The sequence below is a fragment of the Monodon monoceros genome, unplaced genomic scaffold, assembly GCF_005190385.1.
Source record: "Monodon monoceros isolate NGI ecotype Baffin Bay Population unplaced genomic scaffold, NGI_Narwhal_1 Super_Scaffold_3, whole genome shotgun sequence".
In the NCBI taxonomy this organism is placed as follows: Eukaryota; Metazoa; Chordata; class Mammalia; order Artiodactyla; family Monodontidae; genus Monodon; species Monodon monoceros.
Window position 1 is genome coordinate 50,831,275 of NW_021703780.1, and position 16,955 is coordinate 50,848,229.

Sequence of the window (16,955 nt, forward strand, 5' to 3'; positions counted from 1 at the left end):
ATACCTGCCATCTAGTGGCCATGAGACTGCAGCCACTCCCTGCGGTGAGCCCTGAGGAAACTCAGGAGGTGAAAATACAGGATGAGAAAATACAGGATGCTGGCCCCAGATAGCTGAGGTGCATAACAGAGGAATGATTTCAGTAAGCCCAGACTCCTGCATCTTTCCATACATAGAAAAGCGCTAAATTCCTTAACTTGAGATATCTGGTTTTCCTTAATTAACAATCTTTTGAGGTTCCCGACTACCTGCCCTTTGTTGCAAAACTCCTCCATATCCTGGTCCCTCCCCTCGCCTCCTCGGAGCATTTTCTCAGAGTTATCCGAAATGCTGTCTCCCGGGCTGAAGTCCTCATTTTGCCCCAAATAAAACTTAACTCGCAACTGGCACGTTGTGCATTTTTTTAGGTCAACATCATTAATCATTAGGGAAATGCAAATCAAAACCACGATGAGATACCACTGTCCACCCTCTAGGATGGCTATGATCAAAATGACAGATAGTAAGTGCTGGTGAGGATGTGGAAAAATTGGAAACCTTATACATTGCTGGTGGAAATGTGAAAGGGTGTAGCCACTGTGGAAGACAGTTTGGTGGTTCCTCAGTAAGTTAAACATAAAATTACCATATGACCCCGAAATTCCATTCCTAAGTTAATATACCCAAAAGAATTGAAAACAGGTGTTCAAACAAAAACTTACACACAAATGTTCACAGCAGCACTAATCACAATGGCCAATAGAGGAACCTTGTATAGATGCTGAGCGAAAGAAACCAGATACAAAAGGCCATATCTTCCATGTATTTGAAATATCCAGAGTAGGCAAATCCATAGAGAAGGAAAGTAGATGGAAAGTTGCCAGGAGCTGGGGGAGGGAGCAAAAGGGAACTGACTGCCTGATGCATTTGGGGTTTCCTTTTGGGGCGATGAAATGTTCTGGACCTAGACAGAGGTGATGGCTACACAATATTGTGAATGGACTAAATACCACTGATGGTAATTTTTACATTATGTTTATTTTACTACAATTGGGGGGAAAAAAAAAAAAACGCTGAGGCAGATTCTGAAGAAGCTAGAAGCTGGAAGCTGCCAGACAAGCACACTTCTCAGAGCTGGGCAACCAGCCCTTCCCTGAAAGGGGATGTGAGCGGTGCACCTCTGTGCCTGCCTCACCAAGCTTGTAATGGGAATGTTTTCAGCATACGAGGTGATCACTGCTCTCCCTCTTCACTCTTACCCCTTGGACCTTCTCCAGGCTGAGGAGCTGTCTTTTCCTCTGCACTGCCTCAGGGAAGGGATGACTCAGGACCTGAATCCAATCTTTACCTTTGAGTTTGGAAAAGAGAGGTCCTCTGGGCATAAATACAAAAGGTTTTGGAAGAATGTGGTCAAATTCACATTCCGAGTCCCAGGGGTTTACTGTTGGGTTAGATCTTAAGGAATCCTTGCTTGGGGTGGAAAAAAGGTAAGGGAGAGTGGTTAAAATTATTTGCTGAAAGAATGGTATCTCTCAACTTTATTTGAAATAGCAATTCAATGCAGCCTCTACTTGAAACTTGCAAGGGAGGGAACCTGGTTTTTGAGGGCAAAGGGAGTGAGGGAGAGCTGCCAGATAGATTTGGAGGTTCTAGAGGGGAAGGAGCCTGATTGTTACCTCTGAAGTCTTGAGCTGTCTCTGTGCAGCTGGCCTGGCAGAGGAGTGAAACGCAGTAGGTAGACAGAGAAGATCCCAAAGCACCTCCCAGAGCTCCCTGCAGCCCCAGGGAGGTGCAGGAGAGGAGCCAAAATGCACCCCACCCCCACATGCCCTGTGAAGGGGGCAGTTTTAGGTGAACTAGAGCCAAGTTCAAGAAGCCCAGCAGTAAGGGACAACATGGCACACCCAGCTGGAATCACATCCCAGGACAAATCAGGTACAGGCACATCTGGGCCGATGCCAGCTGGGATGGAAGTTAGCCCTGACCTCGCTCCCTCCCCACTGCATACGCCCCGGAGAAGGGAGGAGGGGGGACTGAGCTCGCTCTTGGTGAGTGACCCAGAGTGGCAGAGAACTGCCAGAATTGAGATTAAGTCTCCACGCCCTGATGGAATTTCTCAAAAGAAAAATCAGATTGACTCACAGAGAAACAAAGTTCTATTTCTTCTGTGATGTGTGGCTTCAGATATGGTGCCTGCCACAAAGGCAGTAAAGATTTTTCAAACTGGGGCTCTGGTCCGCATTCACAGCCCCATTTTCTACTCCGCGCGGGAAACTCCAGCAGTGCAGACCACTCGGCAGCTGGAAGCGCACCACATGCTCTTGTGCTTTCTCAGCAGACCTGTGACAAGTGTTTAAATGGCCATATGCCTTCCATTAAGAGGTGAGGGTCTCTGTCCTTTCCTATTGAAACTGAGCTAGCTCACCTTGGTGCCTCTTTTGTAACCCATAGGATGTGGTGGAAGTGACACGCTGTGACTTCCAAAGCTAGGTCAGAAAACTCCATGCAGCTTCTGCCTGGTTCTCTGGAAACACTCGTTTTTGGAGCCCTGGGCCACCAAGTTGGAAACCTGACCATCCTGAGGCCGGCCACCATGTCGTGAGGAAGACCCTGCCATACACAGAGGCCACCGTCAGGTATCCTGCTGACAACCCCAACTAAGGTCCCATCCAGTAGGCAGTATCAACTGCCACCCGTGTGAGTGAAGATGCTTCCAGATAATTCCAGCCCCCAGCTGTGGGGTCACCTGCAGCCTTGAAGTCCTTCTAGTTGGGGAGCCTGGATGCCCTTGTCTCCACTGTGCTCTTGTTGAATTGCTGATGCAGAGGGTCTGTGAGCATAATAAAATGATTCTTCTTGGCTACTAAGTTTTAGGGCAGCTTATTATGCAGTGGTAGGAACTAGAACATACCATCTTTCTCCACTTTGAGGGTTCAAAGTCCTATTCTTCCTTAAAAAGGCAACAAAAGCAACCCCACCCCACCCCATCCCCCGTGCACCACCAGTTCCAGGATCAGAATTGATCCTATGGTCAGCCTGCTGGGATGCTTAGTGGCACACGGCTGCCCCTCCCTTCCCTGAGCTGCCGCACTTAGTGGAGAGCCCTTCACGTTGCAGGATCTCACAGATGATTTGTTGAAAGAATCTTATAGGGAATTTCCTGGCGGTCCAGTAGTTAGGACTCGGTGCTTTCACACAAACGGCGCAGCGCGGTCAAAAAAAAAAAAAAAAGAATCTTACTTGAAATAACAATTCAATGCAGCCTCTCCTGGAAATTTGCAAGAACGGGAACCTGATTTTGGAGGGCAAACTAGGCTTACTTCTGAATGAACAGCCTGCTTTGAAAGGCTCCAGAGCAACCTAATTGTGTCTTCCCTTTAAAATTAATTTACAGTGTGAGATAAATTACAGTATTGTATTTAATTTCCCTTAACCTGCATTTTTCGTTGTTGTTGCATGCCTTGCCTTTTGAGATGACACAGGGCTGGTGCCAGGAGCTGGGGTGAGTGAGAAAGTCCGGGTGGAGCCCTGAGCGGTCTCCTAAAGGCACTTCCGAGTGTGGTTCCTGCCAGAGAACATTCCTACTCCCTCTCCATGAAGGCTCGGTTGGGCTTCTCCCAGAGGCAGGAAAACACTTGTGAGTCACTTAGGAGCTAGATTCCATTAATGACTATCAAAAGTAAATTTTAGTAGGAGCTGTTATGGTGATTATGATAAGGGTAAACTGATAATTGCGTTAATGCTAACAGATCAATCTGCAAAGAGCCGGCAGAGACGGTTGTGAAAGAGCCATATCGAGGGCGCAGAAGGTGAACCTCTGTGTACACAGCAGAGTCATCAGGAAATGGACACAACGTCAACAAGGGAAGGGCTGCAAGCTTGGCTTTCTACCTGGTGGGGGGAGGAGGGGCGGTGATGTTCCCAACTGACAGCGTTCAGCCTGCAGCCAGAGTTGACAAGCACTTTTGGAGGCGGTACTGGCCCTGCAGCTTGAAAATTCCATCAGCCTTTCAGATTTCCCGCGTGATCTTCCTCGAAGGGGAACTGGGGGAAAGCGGTGTTCTCCTCTCTACCTCCCCCACAGGGCTGACTCAGCAGCACGAAACAAAATCGCAGAAAGAATAAATGTGATTGGGACTTACCTGGTGGCGCAGTGGTTAGGAATCCTCCTGCCAATGCAGGGGACACGGGTTAGAGCCCTGGTCCGGGAAGATCCCACATGCCGCGGAGCAACTAAGCTCATGTGCCACAACTGCTGAGCCTTCGCTCTAGAGCCCGCGAGCCACAACTACTGAACCCACGTGCCACAACTGCTGAGGGTCGCATGCCTAGAGCCCGTGCCCCACAACAAGAGAAGCCACCGCAATGAGAAGCCCGCGCACCGCAACTGGGGAAAGCCCGCGCGCAGCAACGAGGACCAAACGCAGCCATAAATTAATTAATTAATTAAAAAAAAAAGAATAAATGTGATTATTCAAGGTTTAAAAAAAAAAATCCGGAATCTTAGCTCTACTGTTTGTCCTGAACCCACTTTCTTGTAGCTTCTTATTTCTTAGTTACAATACGGAAAATATTTGCATTGCAAAAATGGGGTCCTCCATGTATGAAAACACTGCTTGCTTTAAATATCCATCGACAGATGACTGGATAAAGAAGATGTGGTACATATATACAATGGAATATTACTCAGCCATAAAAAAAAATGAAATTGGGTCATTTGTAGAGATGTGGATGGACCTAGATAGAGTCTGTTGTACACAGTGAAGTAAGTCAGAAAGAGAAAAATAAATATCGTACATTAATGCATATATGTAGAATCTAGAAAAATGGTACAGATGAACATATTTGCAGGGCAGGAACAGAAATGCAGATGTAGAGACGTGTGGACACAGAGGGGGAAGGGGAGGGTGGGATGAATTGGGAGATTAGGATTGACATAAATACACTACCATGTGTAAAATACATAGCTAGTGGGAACCTGCTGTATAGCACAGGGAGCTCAGCTTGGTGCTCTGTGATGACCTAGATGGGTGGGATGGGTGGGGAAGGAGGTCCAAGAGGGAGGAGGTATATGTATACATATAGCTGATTCACTTCACTGTACTGCAGAACTAACACAACATTGTAAAGCAATTATACTCCAATTAAAAAAAATAATAACTGACACTCCACAGAATCAGTTTGGATGTACCCATCTCTCCCCTTTGCTTATCCCCCACTCCTGGTGGCTTTAGTTCTTCCATCTTCTTTAGACTCCTACTTCTCTCTACCTTTCCCTATCAAAAAAAAAAAAAAAAAAGATCAGAGATCTTCACTTTAAATGAAACCCACTTAATATAGTAACTCTTCTGGGCTTCTGCAACTAAGACTTTCTACAAAATGAGTAGCTCTATTTCCTGTGAAACTAATGCTGCTTCCACGGCAGGCAGACGGCAGGATGAGGATGCGGGAATGAGGAAGAGAGGCAGGAGGCCTTCCGTGTTCTAAACTGTAAATGTCTAAGACTGGCCCCAGAGGTAAACCAGACAACCACTCCTCCAACCTGTTCAGCCAACATTTGTCCCTCACCAACCAGGAAACAGTGTTGTTCACTCTCATCTACATGATTTCATGTGCGCCTGACAAGAATCGAATGGTGGGTACTCTTATTATCCTCATTTTACAGATGTGGAAATTGAGAGTTGTGGAACACAGAGAGTTTGGTGAAAACAAACGTACAGCTAATAAATGGAGGCGCAGGGGCATGAACGTAGGCAGTCTGACCCCACACCTGCTCCTCTGACCACTGCGCTGGGCAACATCTATTAGATTTTCCTTTCCTTTTCCTTCTCCCCAATCTTGATAGGTATCCCCCTCCCACCTCTCCACTCCCAACATCCAAAACTTCAAAGATCCAGAACCCATTCTCACACCTACCTTCTCTCCTGCACACCGTCATGGTAGCCTGGCTCTTTCCTCCATGCCCCAACCCCACATCCCACTGCCAACTGATCCAGCCATTGCCCCGGGATTGGTAATATCTGCTCTACACTGTCTACCACCTGTTGGCCCTCATGGGGGTGAAAGGGAAACGTGGAGCCTCAGGTCGGGGCACCAGCCCAGGAGAGGAGCAGCTGAGACCCACGTACTTAGCTCTGGAGCCTGAGGAAAGTAACCGATGCAAAGAAACCAGTCTGAGGTGAGAATGACCTTGATCTTTTATTGCATTGACTTGTGTGGGTATAGTGATAGGAATCATTCAAAGGAATAATAATTCATGGCATTATCAGGAAACCATTGACATTCAAAAATTATCTAATAGCATTCTCAAGATCTGTGCATTTCACTGCATATAAATTTTACCTCAAAAAAAATCTGTGGGCTTCCCTGGTTGTGCAGTGGTTGAGAGTCCGCCTGCCGATGCAGAGGACGCGGGTTCGTGCCCCAGTCCGGGAATATCCCACATGCCGCGGAGCGGCTGGGCCCGTGAGCCGTGGCCGCTGAGCCTGCGCGTCCGGAGCCTGTGCTCCGCAACGGGAGAGGCCACAGCGGTGAGAGGCCCGCGTACCGCAAAAAAAAAAAATAAAAAAAATTTGTAACCAAACCTTGAACTCTAATTAATGATATGCATGGGATTGTCCCAATGTCTGCAACTTTGAAATGCATTAAAAATCAGGTGTGGGGGGGGTGGACTTCCCTGGTGGAACAGTGGTTAAAAATCCACCTGTCAATGCAGGGGACACGGGTTCGAGTCCTGGTCCAGGAAGATCCCACATGCCGTGGAGCAACTAAGCCCGTGTGCCACAACTACTGAGCCTGTGCTCTAGAGCCCGCAAGCCACAACTACTGAGCCCGTGTGCCACAACTACTGAAGGCTGCATGCCTAGAGCCTGTGCTCTGCAACAAGAGAAGCCACTGCAATAAGAAGCCCATGCACCACAACGAAAAGTACCCTCGCTCGTCGCAATTAGAGAAAGCACGCACGCAGCAACAAAGACCCAACGCAGACATTAATTAATTAATTAATTTTAAAAATCAGATAAGGAATTCCCTGGCGGTCCAGTGGTTAGGACTCTGAGCTTCCATTGCCGTGGGCCTGGGTTCAATCCCTGGTCAGGGAACTAAGATCCCACAAGCCGTGTGGTGCAGCCAAAAACACACAAAACAAAACAAAACAAATCAGATAAATTGATGATGGCTAACTGGATATGTATGTGCTAAAGCAGCTTTAACAAAATGTTGTCAGTTACAGAAGCTAATCCGTGGGTATATGGGTGTTCTCTGTAAAACTCTTTCAACTTTTCTGTATGTTTCAAAATTTTCATGATGAGATATCCAGACAAAAACATTGACATAAATATGATTATAGATAACTAACAAATTGAGAAGAAAAAAAACACGAAAAATGTGTTTTAACTATAGAAAAGTATGGGATTTTTTGAGTCCTGACTACTTCTGTATGTTTTAACTGGCTCTGAATCAGTAAGCATACATCAAACAAGCTTGCTGGACTATTTGATTATAATATTATACTCTTGGCTTCAGGTAGCATGATACCTGTTCAGGCAGACAGTCTGATTGTCACCTTTAAAAAATGTATCAGGACAGGACTTCCTTGGTGATTCAGTGGTTAGGACTTGAGCTTCCACTGCACGGGGCCCGGGTTCAATCCTTGGTCAGGGAACTAAGATCCTACAAGCTGCGTGGCGTGGCAAAAAAAAAAAAAAAAAATTGTATCAGGACAGCTCAGAGACATTAAAGGAAGACAAGAAAGAAAGGCATTCCTGAGGGACTTCCCTGGTGGTCCAGTGGGTAAGACTCCACACTCCCAATGTAGGAGGCCCAGGTTCAATCCCTGGTCAGGGAACTAGATCCCACATGCTGCAACTAAAAGATCCCGCATGCCACAACTAAGACTCGGCACAGCCAAAACAAATAAAATAAAAAACAAACAAACGAAAAGTGCTATAAAAAATAAATAAATAAAAATTAACTAACTAACTAATGTAAATCAGGGCAGCCACGGTGGAAAATAGTTTCGAGGTTCCTTTAAAACCTAAAAATAGAACTACCATATGATAGAGCAATTCCATTCCTGGGTATATATCTGAAGAAAATGAAAATGCTAATTTGGAAAGACACATGCACCCCAATGTTCATAGTGGCATTATTTACAATAGCCAAGATATGAAAGCAACCTGTGTGTGTGTGTGTGTGTGTGTTTGTGTGTGTATGTATACATGCACAATAGAATATTACTCAGCCTTAAAAATGAATGAAATTTTGCCATTTGCAACAACACAGATGGACCTGGAGGGCATTCTGTTTAGTGAAATAAGTCAGAGAAAGACAAATAGTATATGTTATCATTTATATGTGGAATCTAAAAAATACAACAAACTAGTGAATATAACAAAACAGAAGCAGACTCACAGATACAGAGAACAAACCAGTAGTTATCAGTGAGGAGAGGGAAGGCGGGAGGGACAAAATAGAGGTAGGGGATTAGGATGGATTAGGAAGTACAAACTGCTACGTATACAATAAATAAGCTACAAGTTTGTATTGTACAGCACAGGGAATAGAGCCAATATTTTATAATAACTTTAAATGGAGTATAATCTTTAAAAATTGTGAATCACTATATTGTACACCTGAAACTAATATATTATAAATCAATTACTATGCCTCGATTAAAAAAATCAAAAAAATAAAATAAAATAGTTAACTAAAATAGCTGCTGGCTATATTCTCCTACAGGCAAGGTCTGGCCTCCTCTGCACTAGTTTGCACTTCAATCCTCCCACCTCCCACATGTATGGAGGTTAATTCAATGTGCTTCCAACAAGCTCATCATCTTTCTCTCTCCCTATCCATCAGATACCCAGGCTGGACACCATCACTCTCAATTCCTCCCTCTTTCTTATCCTGCACAGACACTCAGCTACCAAAAATAATATTGGTTTTACCATTTATCTTTATCCTAAATCTACCCCGTGCTCCCCACTTCTGCCCTCGCCAAGGGCACTATTCCCCCAGAGTAACGGTAGCCCCACTCTGTCTCCAATCGTTCTCTTCAGTTGCAGCCAGAATTAATGTTCAAGAAGGCAAATTTGACCATGTCTCTCTCCAGCTTAAAGAACACTTCATTGGTTTCCCCTGCCCTGGGGACAAAGCCCAGACTCTTTGGCATGGAGTACACAGCCCTCCTTGATCTGACACTGCTGCCTCTTCCCTCTCCTCGGAACCTTCTCCAGCCCCCTCTCTGTCCATCAGACACACAGGCGCTTCTTGGTTCCTCACAGGAGCCTCACTCAGGCTGTCCCCCAGGCCCCGTACATCACTCTTCTCCCCTCTGCATCTCACCTTCCCTGTGCATCCTTCAGGCACCTCCTCCAGAGCCCATTGTGGAGGCCAACGCTGAGAAGGTCCTCCTGCTCTGTCCCCGAGAACCCCAGACGCCCTGTCAGAACAGTCACCACATCTGATTGTATTTGTTTTTTGGTTTTGTCTTGTTTTGTTTTGTTTTTTGGCCGTGCCACGGGGCTGCTGGGATTTTAGTTCCCCGACCAGGGATCGAACCTGGGCCCTGGGCAGTGAAAACATGGAGTCCTAACCGCTGGACCGCCAGGGAAGTCCCAAGCACTTGGTTTTTTTTAAAATAAATTTATTTATATTTTATTTATTTATTTTTGGCTGTGTTGGGTCTTTGCTGCTGCGTGCAGCCTTTCTCTAGCTGCGGCGAGTGGGGTCTACTCTTCGTTGCAGTGCGCGGGCTTCTCATTGTGGTGGCTCCTCATCGTGGAGCACGGGCTCTAGGCGTTGCGGTGCGCGGGCTCAGTAGTTGTGGCTCACGGGCTCTAGAGCACAGGCTCAGTAGTTGTGGCGCATGGGCTTAGTTGCTCCATGGCATGTGGGATCTTCCCAGAACAGGGTTTGAACCCGTGTCCCCTGCATTGGCAGGCAGATTCTCGACCACTGCGCCACCAGGGAAGCCCCCCCAAGTATTTGTTTAATATCTGTTTTCCAGACAAATAGCAGGACTGTGGGTGCAAGGATGGTGTCTGCCCTTGCACCACTCTATTTTCAGGAGCGTGGCCTGGCACAGAGTAGGAGTGCGATAAATATTTGTTACGTAAGTGAAATCATAAATGAGTGATGGGATGAAGAAATGCTTTTTAAATGATCCGTAGTAAAATTAAAGTTACTTATCTATCACTAGCTTAGGTGAAGTCCTTGAGGGGAGGGCGGGGGAACCTGAGGTCCTTACAACCTAAAAACCTTTAAAGAATGCATTCTCCATTCAATTGTCAAGTTTCGCCTCCAGTCCAACGGAGGGGGCAGTTCCTATACAAGCTGCTGGATTTAGCAACTTGGAGAGCAACTTAGCCAACTTAGGGAGAGGGAGATGGCTACTTTGGGGCAGGAAAATCAATGATCTGTGTGTGCCCACTATGTGCCAGGCTGAGCGTCGATTTGGAGAACAGAGCCGGGGGAGGAAAAGGGGGCGAGAGCAGGAGCGACACTGGAGGAAATGTATCATCTAAGGGAAACCAGGGCAGAAACCTGGGGTGCTCCCAACACCCCGAATCAGAAACATGGAGGGAGGCAATGCTGGCCGCACTGGGAGGTGTGATTCTTGACCCAGCCTGACACGAACCTGATGTGTGGCCTTCGTCAGACCAACTTAGTCTCCCTGGGTCTCAGGTTCCCCATTTGCAAACAAAATGAAGGGTTTCACGCAGACGACCCTTACTAATAGTTCAGAACTTTTGTTAAATGCTGCTTTTCAGTGAGAGCTGTGAAGGAGGAAAGGTTTCCACACACTAGGAAGCCCCTTCGCAGGCGGAGACTGCAGGCGGCAGAGGGGGAAAGCTTCGGAGCCGCGAAGGAGAGCACAGCAACAGGGGTGCGGAGGGCAAAGCGGAGAGATTCCCGCACAGAGGATCGGTGCCGGCACTCACCAGCCCTAGAGGCTTGTCTGCTCACCCGCCGGGGCGGGCGGGGCAGGGAGCTGTGGCTCGGGCTTCGGTCGGAGCGGAGGGAGAGGACTGGGGTTGGCGGCGTGAACACAGCCTGCAGGGCGTTAGTGCACCACGGCTAGCCGGAAGGGAGTCCGGGGAAAAGTCTGGACCTGCCGAAGAAGCAAGAGACTTTTTCTTCCCTCTTTGTTTCCTGGTGCGCGAAGAGAGGGGATTAAGAGTGCTGCTTTAAGGAGCTCCAGAGACGGGGCGAGTCGTGGCTAAAAGCGCGGACCCCAGAGACGGGCATGAGACGCTAAGGCTGCTGCTGCCGCCACCAAGAAGGCTGTGTGCGAGCACAGGTCACCATCCACACGCCCCTTCCGGGGAGCCTGTGCAGCCCGCCACTGCCAGGGTCCCGGGATCCAGAGACAACTTCCCCAGGAGAACGCACGGTGCCCCTCAGGCTGGTGCAACGTCACGCCGGCCTCTGCCTCTGCAGGCTCGCCCCGCACTCCGTACCCCGCCCTCCCCCCAGCCTGAGTGAGCCAGAGCCCCCTAATCAGCTGCTACTTTAACCCTGTCCTTCCTGTTTGAGCGCCCTCCGGGGACCTACACACAGAGGCGGGGCCAAATCCAAAGCTGAGCCCCGGGAGCTGTGCGAACAAAGAAGAGAAAGGGAAATCTCTCCCAGCAGCCTCAGAAGCAGCGGATTAAAGCTCCACAATCAACTTGATGTACCCTGCATCTGTGGAATTCATGAATAGACAACGAATCATCCCAAATTGAGGAGATGGACTTCGAGAGCAAGATTTATGATTTTTTCCCCTATTCCTCTTTTTGTGAGTGTGTATGTATATGCTTCTGTGTGAGATTTTGTCTGTGTAGCTTTGCTCCCACCATTTGTCCTAGGGTTCTATCCGTCCTTTTTTTCTTTAAAAAATTTTTTTCTTAATAATTATTTTTTATTTTAATAACTTTATTTTATATTATCTTACTTTGTTTTATTTTATTTTATCTTCTTTCTTTCCTTCCTTCCTCCCTCCCTCCTTTCTTTTTCTTTCTTTCTTTCTTCCTTTCTTCCCTTCTTTCTTTCTTTCTTTTCTACTTTTTCTCCCTTTTATTCTGAGCCGTGTGGATGAAAGGCTCTTGGTGCTGTAGCCAGGAGTCAGTGCTGTGTCTCTGAGGTGGGAGAGCCAACTTCAGGACACTGGTCCACAAGAGACCTCCCAGCTCCACATAATATCAAACGGTGAAAATCTCCCAGAGATCTCCATCTCAACACCAGCACCCAGCTTCACTCAACGACAGAAAGCTACAGTGCTGGACACCCTATGTCAAACAACTATCAAGACAGGAACACAGACCCACCCATTAGCAGAGATGCTGCCTAAAATCATAATAAGTCCACAGACTCCCCAAAACACACCACCAGATGTGGACCTGCCCACCAGAAAGACAATATCCAGCCTCATCCACCAGAACACAGGCACTACTCCCCTCCACCAGGAAGCCTACACAACCCACTGAACCAACTTTAGCCACTGGGGACAGACACCAAAAACAAGGGGAACTACGAACCTGCAGCCTACAAAAAGGAGACCCCAAACACAGTAACATAAGCAAAATGAGAAGACAGAAAAACACACAGCAGATGAAGGAGCAAGATAAAACCCCACCAGACCTAAGAAATGAAGAGGAAATAGGCAGTCTACCTGAAAAAGAATTCAGAATAATGATAGTAAGGATGATCCAAAATCTTGGAAATAGAATAGACAAAATGCAAGAAACATTTAACAAGGACCTCGAAGAATTAAAGATGAAACAAGCAATGATGAACAACAGAATAAATGAAATAAAAATTCTCTAGAAGGGATCAGTAGCAGAATAACTGAGGCAGAAGAACGGATAAGTGACCTAGAAGATAAAATAGTGGAAATAACTACTGCAGAGCAGAATAAAGAAAAAAGAATGAAAAGAACTGAGGACAGTCGCAGAGACCTCTGGGACAACATTAAACGCACCAACGTTTGAATTATAGGGGTTCCAGAAGAAGAAGAGAAAAAGAAAGGGACTGAGAAAATATTTGAAGAGATTATAGTTGAAAACTTCCCTAATATGGGAAAAGATATAGTTAATCAAGTCCAGGAAGCACAGAGAGTCCCATACAGGATAAATCCGAGGAGAAATATGCCAAGATACATATTAATCAAACTGTCAAAAATTAAATACAAAGAAAACATATTAAAAGCAGCAAGGGAAAAACAACAAATAACACACAAGGGAATCCCCATAAGGTTAACAGCTGATCTCTCAGCAGAAACTCTGCAAGCCAGAAGGGACTGGCAGGACATATTTAAAGTGATGAAGGAGAAAAACCTGCAACCAAGATTACTCTACCCAGCAAGGATCTCATTCAGATTTGATGGAGAAATTAAAACCTTTACAGACAAGCAAAAGCTGAGAGAGTTCAGCACCACCAAACCAGCTTTACAACAAATGCTAAAGGAACTTCTCCAGGCAAGAAACACAAGAGAAGGAAAAGACCTACAATAACAAACCCAAAACAATTAAGAAAATGGGAATAGGAACATACATATCGATAATTACCTTAAATGTAAATGGACTAAATGCTCCCACCAAAAGACACAGATTGGCTGAATGGATACAAAAACAAGACCCATATATATGCTATCTACAAGAAACCCACTTGAGACCTAGAGACACATACAGACTGAAAGTAAGGGGATGGAAAAAGATATTCCATGCAAATAGAAACCAAAAGAAAGCTGGAGTAGCAATTCTCATATCAGACAAAATAGACTTTAAAATAAAGACTATTAGAAGAGACAAAGAAGGACACTACATAATGATCAAGGGATCGATCCAAGAAGAAGATATAACAATTGTAAATATTTATGCACCCAACATAGGAGCACCTCAATACATAAGGCAAATACTAACAGCCATAAAAGGGGATATCGACAGTGACACATTCATAGTAGGGGACTTTAACACCCCACTATCACCAATGGACGGATCATCCAAAATGAAAATAAATAAGGAAACACAAGCTTTCAATGATACATTAAACAAGATGAACTTAATTGATATTTATAGGACATTCCACCCAAGAACAACAGAATACACATTTTTCTCAAGTGCCCATGGAACATTCTCCAGGATAGATCATATCTTGGGTCACAAATAAAGTCTTGGTAAATTTAAGAAAATTGAAATTGTATCAAGTATCTTTTCCGACCACAACGCTATGAGACTAGATATCAATTACAGGAAAAGATCTGTAAAAAGTACAAACACATGGAGGCTAAACAATACACTACTTAATAACGAAGTGATCACTGAAGAAATCAAAGAGGAAATAAAAAAAATACCTAGAAACAAATGACAATGGAGACACAACGACCCAAAACCTATGGGATGCAGCAAAAGCAGTTCTAAGAGGGAAGTTTATAGCAATACAATCCTACCTTAAGAAACAGGAAACATCTTGAATAAACAACCTAACCTTGCACCTAAAGCAATTAGAGAAAGAAGAACAAAAAAACCCCAAAGTTAGCAAAGGAAAGAAATCATAAAAATCAGATCATAAATAAATGAAAAAGAAATGAAGGAAACGATAGCAAAGATCAATAAAACTAAAAGCTGGTTCTTTGAGAAGATAAACAAAATTGATAAACCATTAGCCAGACTCATCAAGAAAAAAAGGGAGAAGACTCAAATCAATAGAATTAGAAATGAAAAAGGAGAAGTAACAACTGACACTGCAGAAATACAAAAGATCATGAGAGATTACTACAAGCAACGCTATGCCAATAAAATGGACAACCTGGAAGAAATGGACAAATTCTTAGAAATGCACAACCTGCCAAGACTGAATCAGGAAGAAATAGAAAATATGAACAGACCAATCACAAGCACTGAAATTGAAACTGTGATTAAAAATCTTCCAACAAACAAAAGCCCAGGACCAAATGGCTTCACAGGCGAATTCTATCAAACATTTAGAGAAGAGGTAACACCTATCCTTCTCAAACTCTTCCAAAATATAGCAGAGGGAGGAACACTCCCAAACTCATTCTACAAGTCCACCATCACCCTGATACCAGAACCAGACAAGGATGTCACAAAGAAAGAAAACTACAGGCCAATATCACTGATGAACATAGATGCAAAAATCCTCAACAAAATAGTAGCAAACAGAATCCAACAGCACATTAAACGGATCATACACCATGATCAAGTGGGGTTTACTCCAGGAATGCAAGGATTCTTCAATATACGCAAATCAATCAACGTGATACACCATATTAACAAATTGAAGGAGAAAAACCATATGATCATCTCAGTAGATGCAGAGAAAGCTTTTGACAAAATTCAACACCCATTTATGATAAAAACCCTGCAGAAAGTAGGCATAGAGGGAACTTTCCTCAAGATAATAAAGGCCATATATTACAAACCCACAGCCAACATCGTCCTCAATGGTGCAAAACTGAAAGCATTTCCACTAAGATCAGGAACAAGACAAGGTTGCCCACTCTCACCACTCTTATTCAACATAGTTTTGGAAGTTTTAGCCACAGCAATCAGAGAAGAAAAGGAAATAAAAGGAATCCAAATCGGAAAAGAAGAAGTAAAGCTGTCACTGTTTGCAGATGACATGACACTATACATAGAGGATCCTAAAGATGCTACCAGAAAGCTACTAGAGCTAATCAATGAATTTGGTAAAGTAGCAGGATACAAAATTAATGCACAGAAATCTCTGGCATTCCTATACACTAATGATGAAAAACCTGAAAGTGAAATCAAGAAAACACTCCCATTTACCATTGCAACAAAAAGAATAAAATATCTAGGAATAAACCTACCTAAGGAGACAAAAGACCTGTATGCAGAAAATTATAAGACACTGATGAAAGAAATTAAAGATGATACAAATAGATGGAGAGATATACCATGTTCTTGGATTGGAAGAATCAACATTATGAAAATGACTCTACTACCCAAAGCAATCTATAGATTCAATGCAATCTCTATCAAACTACCACTGGCATTTTTCACAGAACTAGAAAAATTTTTTCACAATTTGTATGGAAACACAAAAGACCCCGAATAGCCAAAGCAATCTTGAGAACGAAAAACGGAGTTGGAGGAATCAGGCTCCCTGACTTCAGATTATACTACAAAGCTACAGTAATCAAGACAGTATGGTACTGGCACAAAAACAGAAAGATAGATCAATGGACCAGGATGGAAAGCCCAAAGATAAACCCACGCACATATGGTCACCTTATGTTTGATAAAGGAGGCAGGAATGTACAGTGGAGAAAGGACAGCCTCTTCAATAAGCGGTGCTGGGAAAACTGGACAGATGCATGTAAAAGTATGAGATTAGATCACTCCCTAACACCATACACAAAAATAAGCTCAAAATGGACTAAAGACCTAAATGTAAGGCCAGAAACTATCAAACTCTTAGAGGAAAACATAGGCAGAACACTCTATGACATAAATCACAGCAAGATCCTTTTTGACCCACCTCCTAGAGAAATGGAAATAAAAGCAAAAATAAACAAATGGGACCTAATGAAACTTCAAAGCTTTTGCACAGCAAAGGAAACCATAAACAAGACCAAAAGACAACCCTCAGAATGGGAGAAAATATTTGCAAATGAAGCAACTGACAAAGGATTAATCTCCAAAATTTATAAGCAGCTCATGCAGCTCAATAACAAAAAAACAAACAACCCAATCCAAAAATGGGCAGAAGACCTAAATAGACATTTCTCCAAAGAAGATATACAGACTGCCAACAAACACATGAAAGAATGCTCAACATCATTAATCATTAGAGAAATGCAAATCAAAACTACAATGAGGTATCATCTCGCACCAGTCAGAATGGCCATCATCAAAAAATCTAGAAACAATAAATGTTGGAGAGGGTGTGGAGAAAAGGGAACACTCTTGCACTGCTGGTGGGAATGTGAATTGGTACAGCCACTATGG